The following is a 17,253-nucleotide window of genomic DNA, read 5'->3' on the forward strand; positions in this document are numbered from 1 at the left end:
CCCTTTCAGGTGGGACAAACTGGAATACTTTTGTGAAATTCTGTAAAACATACAATTACATGATTTTTACTTTTCTAGTAGACTAAAATGTAATGTCAATTGTTTAATTATATGATTAACCAAGTACTATAAACTTTTGCTAGGTTCAAGGACTAATCGAAAAGAAAACAGTGCTAAAATGTTCATCCCGCTTATCTGTGGTCACACACAAATCGAGAAACAATGTGTCCTGAATAACAGGAAAAAGGAAAATGTACTTCAGGAATTTTGCAAACCAAAGTTAGAAGACTTCACAGGAGGGAAATAAGACCAGTGCATCATTTCCCTTAGCCAAGAATAGAGAAATGCCTTCAATTACACTATGAGACTTCATTGAGACTTTACTGTATTTAACAGGAAAATGATAGTCAGATCACGTCCAGTCATACTATTAACCATCAATGCCATTTACAATCCATTAATAAATTCATCCCACCAGTCGGACAATTAAGCTGTATTATTTCATTGTTTTTAAATGTTTCAATGCACTTATGACAATGAGTTCATGAGCAGACAAACAAGAATGAATGGGAACAAAGACTATAAAGCTCACATGGTCTTTCTCAATGACAACAGAAGCTTTTCATGTTTCCGGGATATGACAGATCTGGCATTTTCTCATTGATGCAGTGGGCATGTTGTGTCAGAGTGGATTACAACACAGAGCTCAATGCAACAATGTGACCCATACAGCAATCCACCCATGGATTTTCGGACACCCACTTTAGCTTTTTACCTCAAGTATAAAAGGGGATCAAAGTCAGATGATCCATGTCAGGTGATTGGAATTGGAGATAGTTGGAACATGCAAAGCATGATGCACAGAGGTCAAGATCTCAGATAGTCCCATACTAGCCTTTAGAGATCTGACCATGCAATTGGCCTGTGGTGGGCGAATAAAAGAATCAGTTAAATACCTATTATAGTAACATACAAATCATATATTATTTCTGTCCTGGCTTGGTTGTAATACACGCAATGTTGAATAAACACATATAGGGAAACTGATTAAAAGCTATTGAGCTGTTTTTGCTTGTGTGCTGGAGGAATTTATGCTGTCATCAAAACCTAATAAATATGGGCCTCTGCAGTCAGCTTCCTTTCATTGTTTCTGTATTGTAAGGAAGTTGGGGTTAATGCAGACATAGCAAAAATAATCTTGCGTTTAAAAATGCAAATTAAAACGTAATGTTCCCTTGTCGCAATAATATTGACACTGACTATGCAGCTCTGTCCCTTCTATTTACTATCAACAGGTTTAAATGCAGTGGTTCAGTGTAAATATTTTCAATGGTTGAGATAATGTGCATAAATCAGAGTCAGAGAGCTGTAATCTCCATGTCTGAAGATTGGACAAAATAATCTGTAGAAGCTCTGACAATGTTAAAAACAGATAGGACTATAACATAGTTAAACAGATAAGACCCTGGCCTGGGTTAGGATCGTTAGGATGTTTCTTTAGTCCCTGCTCTCCAAGTTCCGTTTTTTTAAATCTTATTAAATTTATTTCGCGCTTTTTATGGTTCAAGATAAAAAAAAAGTACCTAAACGCTTTAACGATGTCTCCTTACCTTATCCACAACGGTAAGCTTAAAATAATGGTTTATTATTATTATTATTATTATTAAGCTGTCCAGTACGATTTCGCGGGAAATGTCAGTGACGTTATTTTACTTTAACCCAAGTTATTTGGCTTGTTCGACTTCATACGGCGCCGCAAGAACCGACAGACAGATGACGTCAAAGTACCGCGAGAGCGATTCGCGAAATCATACGGAGGAGTTTGATTTTAAATCGCTCTCGCGGAACTTTGACATCACCGGCTGTCTGTTCTCCTGCGGGGCTGCATGAAGTCAAACAAGCCCATTTGCTTTAATACACATGTGAAGTAGGTAACGATAAGTCCTTTTTTTATTTATGTAAACTATTGTCTTCTCTGATATGTTTGTATCCGTATGTCTTGTTTTCTTTGTTAATCGTTTAAAAAGTACGTAAAGTAACCTGCAACTTTGTTTTAAACAGATGCGTTAGAGACCCAAAAGTTACGGACTCCAGTCTAAAAGAAAAAATATGCAACATTAAAGCAAAACTCAAATAATTTTAAAATAAACAACCAATATATGTAGAATATATGATGTTTTTTTCTCTGACCAGTGCACATATTATTTAGAAAATATAACAGATCGTTTGAATGAATATAATCACGCTGTTTCAGTTCTCAGATATTTCCTTCAGGCATTCTTTGAAGGCAGCCCTATGCTCGGAAAGGTCCCTGTCAGCAGAGGGTGGTATGTTGATGTTGATGTCAGCATGGGGACGAGCTTGGTGGGACTTGCGTTTGGATGACAGCTGATCCGGCCGTGGCGTAGATGATCAGCCAGATCGGATCATCTGCAACGTGTGAGTCGAGTACTGACAGGCAGGAAAAACGCCTAATCTGATTTGTTTTATGACTATTATTAAAGCGATTTTTATGGCAGAAAGGAAACAGGCACCCGTTACATCGTGAAAGTTTTTCTGCTGTTTTTGGTCGCGCCTTTTCAACAAGGCTGTGTAACCACATTTGAGAGCACAGAGGTGAGTGAAATCTTGTTTTATTTACGTTGATTCAAACATTGTACCTAAAAAAATCCAGTTTATTTGTAATAATGTTTCTTACCTGTATGTGTAGTATGCTTTAGTGTTTACTGCAGTAGTACACTGTAGTATATAATAGTGTTTGGTACACTTTGTTTTAGTATACAATTGTATTGTGTAGTATCTAAGAATTGATCACTTGTAGTAAGTTTAACACTATAGTATTCTTTAAAATTTACTATGGTAAGGCTCAAAAACACTAAAGGTATCTAGGACTTTTACTACAGTTTACTATAGTAAACACTAAAGCATACTACAGAATTTTTCATGTGTGGTTTGTTACTGTTGCCTTTTTTTTGCATAAAAACTGGTCATGTGGAAATTTGGAGGTGTATCAGTTGACAAACATGCAAATCTGTTTACTAGTAGATTTAACAAAAAAATACAATGACTTTACTACAGTAACCATAATTTGAACTATGATATTTGCAGTGGAACCATAGCAACCATACATTAATCATTGTTATAATATAGCAAATGTAGCTTAACCTTGGTATTTATGGTAAAACTATGGTTATACAAATGTTACTCAATGGTCTGCTGTACATTCAGGCGAATAAATTTAATGGACAGCATAAATCATTTATTTTGTTTATACATACATCTCAAGCAGTTGGCTAAGAATGAATAGTATAGGTTTTATTTGCCCTTCAGTGTGTTAAAACAGCATATAGTTTGGATACTAGTCACCTGTCCGATGGCAACTGTCATCAGTTGTTTCGTCACTTTTGCTCTGACAGCCTTCCAGACTTTGAGACACTATTCATACTTTCCATACTATTCTTACACATGGTATAAACTTATATAGGTGTGTTGGCATTTGTAACAGTGCTGTATTTACACAGCACAAAGATTAACAAAGATAATTCAATATAGTCAAAACAGTGTGTTGTTATTTTTGTAAACCATGTATACTTTGATGTTTATGTTTTCGATAAACCTCAAATAAATAGTTGTTCACTATTGGTAATGTATTGGGTTCTGGTGGTGGGATGTTATATGCCAGATGGGAACCAAAAGACACCATTAAATCCTATAGGAATAAGGCTCAAAACAGACTATATAAAGGAATTTTGTAATGGTTTTAAGCAGCTGATGATTCATAATGGTATATGTAAATAAACCATTAGAATATCTATTCATTTTAACATAAAGGTACGGTATGTTTGTAGAAAACTAGTAGCATGTGACTTGATTCCTAGTTACACACAGTTTAAATTATTGATTTAGTTGTAGTATTCCTTGTTATTGGAGCCTTTTGTTAATGTAAGATGACAGCCGTAGTACTGAGGCCCATACAGGACGCCGATCTGATCTACTCATAAGACAAATACAGGTATACAGTTCAGCGTTACAGATACAAAATTATATTTTCACATGGGGCGTCAGTGTTAAAGCTTGACAGAAGGCATTTCTGAAGCATGGCAAACAGCCAATCACAGTGGCCGCAACACGTGCTACTCTATTCTCTGGTCTTGCATAAACGTAATTAGCTGGCTCTGGACTAGGTTATTTGCATTGAATTTGCAAGGTGATCTGATTGGCTGAGGCCAGCGTTGGCGCTTGAAAAATTGAGAAATGTTCAACTTCTGCCGCGAGCAACATCAGTGACGTGATGCCGACGGATCCACAATTCAGTTCAGCATCGCATGATGTCGTCACCTATTCAAACTAAATGTGAAGCTTTAACATTGACAACCCGTTTGAATGTACCATTTACTGTAGGTTTTTGAGTAGATGATGCAGGTACCAATAAATGGTGAGTGGGGTGGCTGATGTCCAATTATACTGACATATATCTAATAGGAGTTTTCGAGCCGTTTTTGAAAGCAGTTGTGGGTTGCAATGTTGGCAAAGGTGGCAAAGCTGTGAATGACACAAAAAAACTGTTTAGTCCAATTAATGACTAGCAAAAAGAATGGTTGGAATGTACCAAAAGGTATTTTGGCATAGAAATTAAACTTATATTTAATTTATACAATGACATGGAAATTAAAAACTGCTAAAAGAGAATCCATGTGTATTTTCCCCCTATAGTTTAATTAAAATAATTGGTGGGTTTGACAAAATGTTCAAAACCTGCAGGGACTCGCCATCATAATGCTGGAAACAATCAGATCCTAGAAAAAAAAGAACGTCTGGAACATTCCTAACATGCTTTATCAGCCAGAACTAAAGTTTATGCTGAATGACTCAACAGTGAATTTACAATGCCTCTCTCATCCTTTGTACCGTCATTGATATCAGATGTAGCCCTGGTTTGTTTTTACGTCATATGTGCCAGCGCCATACAAACTCAGTTGACGGCATTAATCTCTCAGCAACTGATGGGTGCCATTTGTCTCGAACACCAGCTGTGTTCTTGGGACCTTATGCTGGTGTTGTCACAAGACTCTCTCTCTCTTGAGCCCAGATGAGGTTGAGACTTGTCAGATACAAAACAAAGGCCACGTCCAGGGTTTTCTGTTGAATACGTGCTTGTTGTAATCCCAAGAAGGCCAATGGATCTGAGATGGACGTGGCATTTGGACAGGCTTGATCCCTTAAAAAGATCTCTTGGATGTTGCTCTTTGGTTTTTCTGAAAACATTGAGTTGTAGCTTGCTGTAGATGATCACCTGTTCTTAAGAGCATGAACCTCTAGACCAGTGGCATTCGCTGGTGTATCCATACTATAGATCTAAATGACATCTCACGTACTCCGTGTGCAGTGCAGTACTTCAGCATGTGCTAGCATTTGACATCAAAATACCATGACATAGGTTAAAATGGTGCCATCCATTAATAGGATTAACAACTTGTTTCATATCCTTCTTTCAGATCCTTCTTTGCAAATAAAAAATGCTCTAAATTTGCTCTATCAACATTGAAACTAAAACTATTTTAGGTTATTCTTCACAGCCTCCTAGACTCAAAGCATAATTAAAGCAATAGTTTGGCGAAAAAGGAAAATTACCCTATGATTTACTCGCCCTCAAGCCTTTCGATATACATATGTCCATCATCTTTCAGACGAACAATTTGAGTAATTTTAGAAAATGTCCTTGCTCTTTTAAGCTTCATAACGGTAGAAAATAAGGTTCACGACTTTTAAGGCCAAAATAGTGCATCCATCCTTCACAAAAGTAATCCACACGGCTCCATGGGGCCTTCTATTGGTAATCGATGTGATTTTGTAAAAAAAATATATCCATATTTAAAACTTTGTAAACACTAATAATTAGCTTCCGGTAGTGGCCAACATGCATTATGCATACTGACTCTCATGAGAACCATGCGTTGTGAGTTGTTTTAGCTACAGATAGAGAGAACTCAATATCCTCTTGTCTTATATGGATATCCTCTGCTATTTTCTTTAAAATCCTTGGTTAAGACTTTTTTTTATTCGTGACTGGCGTTGTTTTGGTCTGTCCTCCTTTGTGTCTCTTAGGGCTGGTTATCGATTCAGATGTTCCGGATCGATTCGATTTCGATTCATAAGCTATCGGATTGATTCAATTTCTATTCTCAGTTCGATTCCAATTCTCGGACCGATTTTTATACCCGATTCAACTCAATGAATATAGATTTAATACAAATACTTTATCTATAAAATAAAACATAAGTTTACAAGTACGTTATTAATAAAAAGAAATTTAGAGCCACTAACCTGTATATTACACTTTTTTATTTTAGGTACACTTGGGTACATTAAAACAGAACTCATCTCTAATTTTCAAATCCATACAATTATGTTAAATACAATACAATTTTGATGCAAGATGAAAAATGTATGCTGGAAAAAGTCAAAACAGTTGCATACCTTGATCAAACAGGATCAGGTTATTTCATTAAAAAAATCGATTTGTGGCCTTAATCGAAAAATCGATTTTTTTTTTTGCCCAGCCTTAGTGTCTCTGTGTTCGTCACTTTGCCACTTTGTCACTATGCATCATACGCTACGTCCCAAGTCGCTACCAAGAGCTAGTTATTATTGTTGATAAAGTTTTGAATATGGAGATTTTTCCTACAAAATCGCATTGGTTAACATCAGAAAGCGTCTTTTGTTGCTAAGTAACCTAAGCATTGCTTCACGCTGTGACGAGCACCCACCGGTGGAGAAAGAATTTGGTGCCTACGAACATGCCTACATTTGTTAAAAACTCTATATCTGATAAAAGTTTAAATTTTTTATATTTCAAAATATATGTATGCATTATGTAAAATACCTATATGCATCAATGTGCACAAACGTGCATGCACATACACATCATATCACGCTGTGTTTTCAGTTTGTGTTGTTTTCACTACCAAAGGATGAAGATATGAAGAATCAGTGGTTAAAATTACTTTTTCAAGGAGAAAAGATACCCATATAGTTCAGTACCCACTTTATTTGGAACAACATACGTCTCCTAACCACAACCTGTAAGTTACATACTTGCTTAAATGAGTATAAAATGTTGGATTAATGATAAATAATGTGTATTGATGTCGGTGTTTAGACTCTTAATATACTGTCAGAGAGTCACGTTAGCAAGTGGCTAACGCATGTGCACTAACTTAGTGTTTACATTTTTGCAACAGTCCGGTTAGCTTACATACTTGCTTAAATGAGTGTAAAATGTTAGTTTCTGTCGTCGTTTTTATTGCTTGGATTAATGATGAATGATGTGTATTGATGTCGATAATGTCTTCTCAGTAAATCATGTTAGCACTAGGTCAATACATGTTGTACTATTGTTAGTCTGTGCCACTGATCTGTGCGGAGACTGTGTCAGTTGACCAATCAGAGCAGAGTAGGCTACTGAAAGGTGGGGTTTAGGCAGACTGAGTCGTTGAACGGCTTCACACGAATCGTTTGGGGATCTGGGGGAATTGGGGTAATTTAAAATTTATATTTTGAGAAAATTACAGTGTTTTTTGACCTTGCATGCATTTAAACCTGTTGTCTGTGATAGGACACAAAAAAATTGCATCTTACTGGCTCTTTAATGTTTAATAGTTTTGTCTTGATTCTCTAGTATATTCTGTAGGAAAAAACCCAAAATCCTACTTTGCATTGAAGCTGCTTTAAGACTTAGCATTGGGCTGTAGTCCAGTAACCTCATTAGATTCCCTGTTGGAAGTTGTTTTCTGCATAGGCTGTAAATAAGGAACAGCCTCTCAAGGTTGTGTTTTTGGATGGGGTGGAGGGGTGCATGGGAGAATTTGACATTTCTAAAAGTCCTCTCACACAGACCCGCAAGCCGCTTGGTTTCCACGACAACCTTTTCCGTTTAGTTTGTGCTCCTCTTTTTCCTCTGTCTCAGGGAAGTTCTCCACCCCATGCATGGTCTCTTGTGCACTGTGGATTTCCCTATACAACTTCACTCTGGCCTGCCAAAGATACACCTCTCCCACTCTTGTTCTTGTGAGTCTAGAAACATGGCACGCAGAGAAAGATGGAATGTGGAAGTTTGGGTGTTTTCTGAGAAATGCTGTAAGAGCCATTCAGAAATGTTTAAATAAAAGACAGCTCTCTTGAAGCAAAGCTGAATCATTCAGAAGCAGAATGGTTTTCAGAATAGAAAACTTAAAGTCTCCCTGCAGTGAAAATCAAGTTTTTATTGTCTCTGTGGTGTTTTTAATATGCTTTACAACAACCCATGGACAAATTCATCATTTAACATTACTGCTGAGTATTTTCTCCATAAAATTTGAGTTTTCCAAATGCAGTCTCAAAACCGTGGTTTGAAATCGCCCCAATTTTCTATGTTACAAAGCATCATGTAGTCTGACTCTGAGTCATAGATATTATGTATGGATGACGCATAGATTCTGTGCTAAAAATCGTAACACTCTTATAGCTCTGCTTCTGTGCCATGAGCATGCGCTGCTCACACATGCAGTATGAATGCTCTAACGTGTTAACATAAAAATAAAATTGTGCAATTGTGAAATTGGCCTAAGCTATATGTCTAGTACTGCCGCATGTGGCATCTATGCACTTATTAGGGATGGGCATTTATCTCATTTTTTCATTTCGATTAATCCAACGGTCTGAAGAACGAGTACTCGATTAACTGGGGGCGGGGCAATCCTGTCAAAGCACAAGCTTCATAACATTGAGGCAGCTTAAAATCTTTTGCTATTATTTTAGTGATTAGCTGTGTGGTGTTGTGTTGTCCTCTCACCTGTTCTCAGTCAAGATGTAATGTTAATGCTCGTATGGCTCTCTGGTATCTCTTGACATTTGATGTTTAAATATGAGATGATAATTCATTGAAGTTTTAACAGCGCTGTTAGCAACTGACTGACTGTATTTCCGAAAACCACGGCATCCTTTTAAACCATATGCCTCAGTGATGTGAGGTGTGGCCGGCTTCATAGGATCGGCGAGATAGACGGGTTGCCGCGCATTGCGCGGATCGGCTGGTTGACGCATAGCGGGTCCGCAGAATTGTTTGTTTGTTTTTGAATCATGCATGGCAATGTTACTGATGTCATACGCCGGTCTGCGTTGCTCAACACGACGTCAAACACACATCTCCAGACCCAGTCTTTACTACCACAGGCGCTTGTAACGCTAACCACACACGTCACTAATCCGCCTCATTCGCGCGTCTAGTTTGCGCGATTGACGTGAATTGAGCGTTGCAACTGAAACTCGAGCAATCAAGTACTCGTGCCCATCCCTAGCACTTATATATCTATTGTGTGAGCTAGTGCGACTGAGTGGAGGCAGGCACTTATTTACACATTTATTGTTCCGCTCATACTAAACAATACAGCAAGTTGCATATAGGTGTATTAAAGTATATGTCAGACTGTATCAGATTGTTTCCCAGACCTAAAATTTTTCCCTTTTTTTAGACATTTTTAAGTGTTTTGGGTTTTCTGGAGCTCAACTGGTCTAGCAACCCCTAGGTTCAATTCCCACACAATGCACATACTCTTATGGGGCATACACACCAAACACAAGTTCAACGATTTGTTTGAGTAGATTACATACAAAGTCAATGCAAAGACGCGATTAGACGCGTCCTCGCGTGGGGCTATGCTAATGACACGATATGGGTGGTGTGTTTGCCGCGAAAATGTGCTATTCGCCTCAAACGCGTCTTTCAAAGTTAAACGCATGACACGAAGTTAAATCCCGCGAGTAATCTAGAGCGAGTAACGCGGGCCCCGCGTTTGGTGTGTACGTAGCATTATGCCATGTTCACATCAGCCGCAGTAGAGACATCAAGCGCGTGTAATTTCAATGTTAAGTCAATGTTAAGATGTGTTTATGCGCGCTGGTGGTCTTGCGGTTCGAATGAGGCGTTTAGCGTGGCACGGTACACACGAATCCGCCTCATTCGCGTGTCTAGTTTGCACGATTGACGTGAATTGAGCGTTGCAACGGGAAACGCGCGAGTTGAAAAATCTGAACTTTGCTAGAAAAATCGTGCTGCGTTAACCAATCAGGAGCTTGCTCTTGTAGTGACGTGATTACAGGAAGCGAGCGGAGTTGCAGAAGCCCCTCACATGACCCGAATTTCCGTGTGAATGTCTCGAATGACTAGAGTTTCACACGTGGCATTCACACATGAATAAAGTGAGTAAATAAAAAAATGTTCAAGCGTCCAACTACGTGCGAATATCGCGTTTTTGCCGCCTCTACCGCGTTTGGTGTGAATCCAGTGAAGTCCAGCCTAATGCACTGTGGGTCACTTTGTATAAAAGTATCAAATGCCTGAAATGTACATCTAAACTAAAAATGTAGCATTCTATCTACTAACATGCATTTATACTTTTTTTAGGCATATATGTATATTTTGCTTATTATAGTTTCCCACAATCATGTGCTTGTGAAAAAAATAAAGTGTTACACACTCCATTTTGTATTACAAATAGTAGTATCAGGACACACAATATTTAGCACATCTAGATTAATTCAAACTTCCCTGTTTTCAAGCTGTTTTTAAATAAATGTTTAAAAGGGTGGGGGCAGTCTCACGTGCCATGCTGGTACAGTAAATATCCAACATTTGTAAAAAAAAAAAAAACATCAAAAACATGCCACAACATGGAAGCTTCCAGCCTCATTGTGTACTGCAAAAACCCCTCTCCACACCTCCCAACATTTCCCCCTATTGTTGGCATGAAATCGGACCTGTTCAATAAATAAAAGCAGACGGTCAGCAGATCAGGTTCCAGAAGGGGAACACTAGTGGAATAGGAAATAGATGAGAGAGGAGTTTGAGGTCGAGTTTTGGAAGGGTGCTGTTTTCGATCCAAATAGAGATTGTGAACGTGTAGCCAGAGAAACGTTGTCTTAACATCTCCATCCAGATCCGGATCAGACTCACTTATGAGAGTGGAATAATGTGGAAAATGAGAGGATGAAGAGGAGATATCAAAGGCCATGTTACAGTTTAACACAGGCCGCAAAGGATGATGGATAATGTTTATTCATCTCAGGCGAAGCAAAGCCAGATGTGTGCGAGTCTTACACCGTGCCTTTACCAGATGTGACGTTACATTATTCCAGTACAGTCTATGCTGACGCGATAGGTGGGATTTTCTGCTTGTCACCTTTTGATATTACTGTGTTTGTAGTTTCCTGCTGTTGTCTAGTCACTATTGTATTGCTGATGCTACTGTACAAAACACATACAGGGTCAATATCCTGTAAAAACACCCACACATGCATATACATCAGTGATATTAAGTCACTTCAGTCCTCACTGCTGAATTGTTCATCTACTAGACAGTTGCATCTTTGTTTTCAAGCCAGCTGTTTGAGTGTATATGTGTGACCCCTTTGAAAGACTTCAGCGTGAGTGTTAGGTTTGTGTTTACAAAGCTGTCTGTTGTAATGTCACCACTATCAACCCAGTGCCAAGTGTCTCGCTCACACACAAATGCACCCTAACCCACAAAGACTGAGAGCCTTTCTCTCTGTTTCATTGGTTTCCTTTGCTCATTCATCTATATTTATAGGCTTAAAAGTATTGATTATTATTATGTGTCGAATGCAGTTGTAATTTATAGCATAGATCGAATTTGGTAAATGAATAACATGTGTAAAAAGGCAAAAAATATAATACACAACACAACAGATGCTATAGAATATACTATTCATTAGTGAAAAAACAGATCAAAGTCAATCCGTGATCCTTACAGACCAGGCCCAGCAGTTTGACATTGGCACACATGCAAATAATTTTGCAAATATACAGTACTGTGCAGTCTTAGGCCACAACCACTAGACTTGTTGTTTTAGAAGTTTTAATGTCCATCCATATTTATTTTTTTATCTGTTTTCTTAAGATACAAACAGAAAATACAAGAAATATGTACAAAAAAAAGTAATTTTCAGGACTAGGCATCGTCGGTGTTTAGTGTGACCTCTCTTGGCAAAAGATCCTATGAAATTAGGATTTAATTTTATTTAGGTTTAAGAGACCCTGCAGTTTCCTGCTATTGCTCAAGTGGAAGGGGAGTTTACCCTAAAAACTTGACACTTCAGTTTACATTTTTATACAAATCTAATTCTGGCATGGTGGCCTAAGACTTTTGCACAGTACTGTATATATTGAAAGTTTGTCATTTGCGAGTGATTTCAATGTTAAGTTAATGTAAAGACGCGTTTACGCATGTCTGGAGCTCTCCCGGCGCGAATGAGGCGTTTAGCGAGTTGAAATCTGAACTTTGGCGGGAAATCATGCCGCAGAGCTTGCTCTAGTAGTGATGTGATTACAGCAAGCGAGCGGAGTCGGAGAAGCCCCTCTAATGATGCGTAATTTCCACGTTGACTAGAATTTCACGTGCGGCTTTCACGCGCGAATGAAGCGAGTAGACTCATGCTACACACCAAATGCGGGGCATCGCGTTACTCGCTCTAGATTACTCGCGGGATTTAACTTCGTGTCGAGTTGAATATTTTCAACTTGGACGAAGACGCTTTTCAGGCGAATAGCGCGTGTTTTTTCGCAGCAAACGCGCCGCCCATATCGTGTCATTCGCATCGCCCCACACGAGGACGCGTCTGATTGGGTCTTTGCATTGACTTTGTATGTAATCTACTGGCGCAAATTGTTGAACTTGTGTCTGGTTTGAACCCACAGTCAAAATCTTCAAGCGTCCAACTACGTACGAATAGCGCGTTTTTGCCGCCTCTACTGCATTTGGTTGGAATCCAGCATTACAAAGTCCAGCCCATATGTTTCTAAGTCTTACAAATGTTAACATTCAAGCAATTTACGTTGTTTTCAGCAATATTAAAATAGTCTCTGGTATCCCCACCACCACATATCTTTCATTGTACGATGGCCATTTGGGCTGCAATGAAAAACGCACTGTTTTTGTGTGTCTCTTTAAATTTAAAGAAAGCTTCTGTTCCCCTCCCTGTATGCAGAGTAGGGGGTAGAGCACTTAAACATGTGCTTTGGACTACATCAAAACATGTGTCTCTGGTAGAAGGTTAAACTACTCGCTTATAAGGTGGAGTCTGTGAGCGGTTATGGTTGGGGCGTAATCAATGTGACATCATACTGCTAGGGGATCCCCAACAGCCTGTATTGTGTGACTCTTTCAGTTTAAAGGAGATTACACAAAGAAGAATAGATGGGTTTGTATAATAACAGGATGTTTCTGCACATACATTGGCGACTCATTTTCTGATAGTAACATTAGAATTTTTTAGATTAGGGGGGCTTAAACCACTATTATCATTGTAACCATTGTTGTAGATTTTAACTGTTCAAAGTTTTAATATGGAATAGCCTGGACTTCTTATCTCATGTTGGTCCATGTGAAGATCTGAGACTAGAAGATGTAATGATTGGATCAGGTGAAATACAGGATCAAGGATTAGAAAGAGAAATAAATATGTTTTTTTTTAAAGAATGCATTTTAAGAGTTCAGCTTGTAGTCATATAAACAAACAATTATTGAACAAACAGCTCTTGGCCCTACTGGTGCTATTGTGCAATTCACAAATGTTGGATGTGGAGAAAAAGTTGCTGCAATCCAGAACTTTCTGGTAAAAATCACTAAAAATCATTTATTGAGCAAATCCACACAAAATCAGTGTTATATAAAAAAATCAAGAGGTCACTGATAGAATGGTGAGTGGACAGCATCTGAATTCACGTCATCTACAGTACAAGGAATGACTGTGTAAAAGGTTGATATGTTAAACATATTCTTGACCAATCACTACTACATTATGGAGGACCACAAGAGTCATGCAAAATGTAATAAAGAACTTCAATATTTAATAACTACCTGGACAATAAAAATAGCAATTAATAGACTTGTTTAAAAATTCATTAATATATCTATAAATAAATAGACAAAGTTACAAAAAAAATCATTATGTAACATTTTATTAGGCAATAAAAAGTGAGATTATAAAAATAATGTAGAAATGAAATATTAATCCATTAATAAATAGTTTAAAGTAATATAACAATTTACAAAAACAACATAAAACACTCAATAAGTTCATCATTTTAAATTGCATTTATAAATTCTTAATTAAATAATGGAATTTCAAAATGTATTTCAAAAAGTGATTTAAAAAGAGAAATAAATAACTGGATTTATAAATTGAACTACAAAGACGGGTTTAAATTAGGCATTTAAAAGGGCATTTCCGTTTAACATTTCTGTTTTCATTTTCCCGATGGTTCTCCTTATTCTTTTCGCTATTTGATTTGCTTTTCATTTTAGTCTCTCTATTTAGCTTTTCCGTGACTCTTTGGGTCCTTGCAAATGGTCAAATGAGAAAGGCAAATTAGCTATGGCCAGGTGGATGTAACAAGCTCGCTGATTGGCTCTGATTGTACGTCATGCACAGATTTATAGATCTCGGATGAGGACCCAAAGAGTCAAAAGCTAAATAGAGATTCTCATTATTTCAAAATTGGTCCATGGTTTCCATGCTAGACTTGCAGCGTGAATAAATTTCCGCGCAAGGCAGCATGGGGAAACCCAGGCTAATCAGAGATGGCAGTAGTAAGGTAAATGCTACGGATTGCAGCTTTGATTTTATACAGTTGTTTCTCTTACAACCAGTGAAAGCCTGTTTTTTTTAGTTTTGGCCTATATAATGGTACATTTCTGTGCTTGCAGAAACCCCTGTTTCCTGTCTTGCCTGGTTAACTTGTATTCTTCAGTCGAGTGTATTTGATGAATGTACAGTATTTGGTGAAAGCATTCTATTAAAGAAATAGTTCACTCAAAAATGAAAACTCTTATGTTGTTACAAACCTGTTTAAATTTCTTTGTTTTGGTGAACACGAAGGAAGATATTTTTAGAAGTGTTTGTAACCAAACCGATCATGAGAAAAAAATATAATACTGTGAGTGATCAGTTTGAACAGTTTTTGGACACTCCTCCAAATCATTGAATTCAGTGTTCCAATTACTTCCATGGCCTCAGGTGTATAAAAGTCATCTAAGATGCAAACATTTGTGAAACAATGGGTCGTTCTCAGGGGCTCAGTGAATGCAAGCGTGGTACAGTGATAGGTTGCCACCTGTGCAGTAAGTCCATTCATGAAATGTCCTCACTACTGAATATTCCACGGTCAACTGTTAGTAATATTATAACAAACTGGAAGCAATTGGGAACAAAAGCAACTCAGCCACGAAGTGGTAGGCCACTTAAAATCACAGAGCGGGATCAGCGTATACTAAGGCGCACAGTGCGCAGAAGTCGGTAACTTTTTGCAAAGACAATAACTACAGACCTCCAAACTTTGTGTGGCCTTCAGATTAGCTCAAGAACAGTGCATAGAAAGCTTCAGGGAATGGGTTTCCATGGGCAAGCAGCTGCATTTAAGCCTTACTTTACCAAGGACTATGCAAAGGATGCATTGGTGTGAAGCACGCACCTACTGCACTCTAGAACAGTGGAGACGTGTTCTCTGGAGCGACAAATTTCACTTCTCTGTCTGGCAATTCGATTGCCGAGTCTGGGTTTGGTGGTTGCCAGGAGAACTTTACTTGCCTGACTGGACAATTTTATGCTCCCATCTTTGACTGTGCACCAGTGCACAAAGCAAGGTCTATAAAGACATGGATGAGCGAGTTTGGTGTGGATGAACTTGACTGGCCTGCACAGAGTCCTGACTTCAATCCAGTAGAACATCTTTGGGATGAATTGGAGCGGAGACTACGAGCGATGCCTTCTCGTCCAACATCAGAGTCTGACCTTACAAATGTACTTTTAGGAGAATGGGCAAAAATTCCCATAAACACACTCCTAAACATTGTAGAAAGTCTTCCAAGAAGAGTTGAAGCTGTTATATCTGCAAAGGATGGGAAAACTCCATATTAAACCCAATGGATTAAGAATGGGATATCATTCAGGATCATGTGCATATAAAGGCAGATGTCCCAAAACTATTGGCAATACAGTGTATCTTTCTTGATGTTCATCAAAACTTGATACAGGTTTGTAACAACAGGACAGTGAGTAAATGATGAGAGAATTTTCATTTTTGGGTGAACTATTCATTTAATATCATTATCTCGTGTTTGACGGAGGTGCCATCTAGGCTTTTGCATCTGAGGTCCTGTGTGATAGTAAGGTACAGTATGAAGGAATGTGTTTTCCAGTCTTACCTCCTGTCCACTGAAAAACATCCAAAGACATTTGCAACACTACAGATAGACATATTTGGATAGAAAATATTCTAAAAAAAAAAAAAGGGTGGTGATTTTCAGACACAGAGCTCTGCTTCAGCCTGTTTTGCTGTTTTCAGCATGGAGAAAACTGCATTCCTTGAATAGGTGATGTGTGTTTAAAAAATACCTCTATGAGGTGTTTGGAAGTGCATTGTTGGGCAGATTGTTGGGCAAACCCTTACTGGTTTGCCACATCTATTAGTTTAAGCTTATACCACCACATACACATTTGCTCATCAGTACATATCTCTTTCTTCTATGTCAGAAGAACTGACTAAAGGGCTGTTCACATTGTACCGATAAATATAACATTAACTTCAACGATAACTATATTAGTGTCCACATTATAACGATAACTTTATGCTAATTCCCTCACGCGCAGGGCACTCGCGCAAATACTTGCCTTTAAAGCGACACTAGTTTTTGCTCTTTAATCCCCCTACAGGTTTGAAGCGGAATTGTCCATTAGCACTGTCGTAAATAATTTAGCCTACTGCAGCAAAGCTGGCTCTGATTGGATTGTAGGTCTGCCGCAAAGCAAGTTTTTGTAGTTTTCACTCGTACTATAGGACCGCAACCCGACGGTTGGAAACTTCGTTAGTGCGTTTTTGGCCGATAGAGGGCTGCAAAGCGAATGTGAAAGTGCTGTTCACCCTGTTTCGAGTAGATGAACCACTGAAACTTTTTTGGAAACGTTATTTTAAGGTAAAAAAAACTCTTTAGTGTTGCTTTAATGACATTAACTTTAATTGAATATTTTTTGTAATAAAAACTGTTGCAATTGTTTACATGTCACTGAATATCTAAATATACTGTTCTTGTTGCATTTACACAGCGGGTAACCAGCAGATGTCCTCAACACGCTGCGTTTCAGTCTAAACAGTGAATCTAGTTTGTGTAATATAAGTTGATATCTTACTTTTTGGCGTAG

General features: G+C 38.1%; 1 protein-coding gene and 1 long non-coding RNA gene across 5 annotated transcripts in view; one reads left to right on the forward strand and one right to left on the reverse strand.

Moving 5' to 3' along the window:
• Window positions 1–368: 368 nt before the first annotated feature.
• Window positions 369–1,710, reverse strand: LOC129421155 (uncharacterized). The gene is made up of 2 exons (XR_012369288.1): window positions 1,611–1,710; window positions 369–922 (listed from the first exon to the last, which is right to left on the reverse strand). It is a non-coding gene; the product is annotated as an uncharacterized lncRNA (long non-coding RNA).
• A 574-nt stretch (window positions 1,711–2,284) lies between these two features.
• Window positions 2,285–17,253, forward strand: part of dnmbp (dynamin binding protein) — an 80,523-nt gene continuing 65,554 nt past the window's right edge. For 2 of the 4 annotated variants that reach the window (XM_055176473.2, XM_055176476.2), the window contains exon 1: window positions 2,307–2,616. The gene's annotated coding sequence lies outside the window, so the exon portion shown is untranslated. Of the gene's footprint in view, window positions 2,617–17,253 lie in introns of all 4 variants that reach the window. The other 2 variants (XM_055176474.2, XM_055176475.2) reach the window with 2 other exon arrangements.

This window comes from Misgurnus anguillicaudatus, chromosome 4 (genome assembly GCF_027580225.2).
Source record: "Misgurnus anguillicaudatus chromosome 4, ASM2758022v2, whole genome shotgun sequence".
Lineage (NCBI taxonomy): Eukaryota > Metazoa > Chordata > Actinopteri > Cypriniformes > Cobitidae > Misgurnus > Misgurnus anguillicaudatus.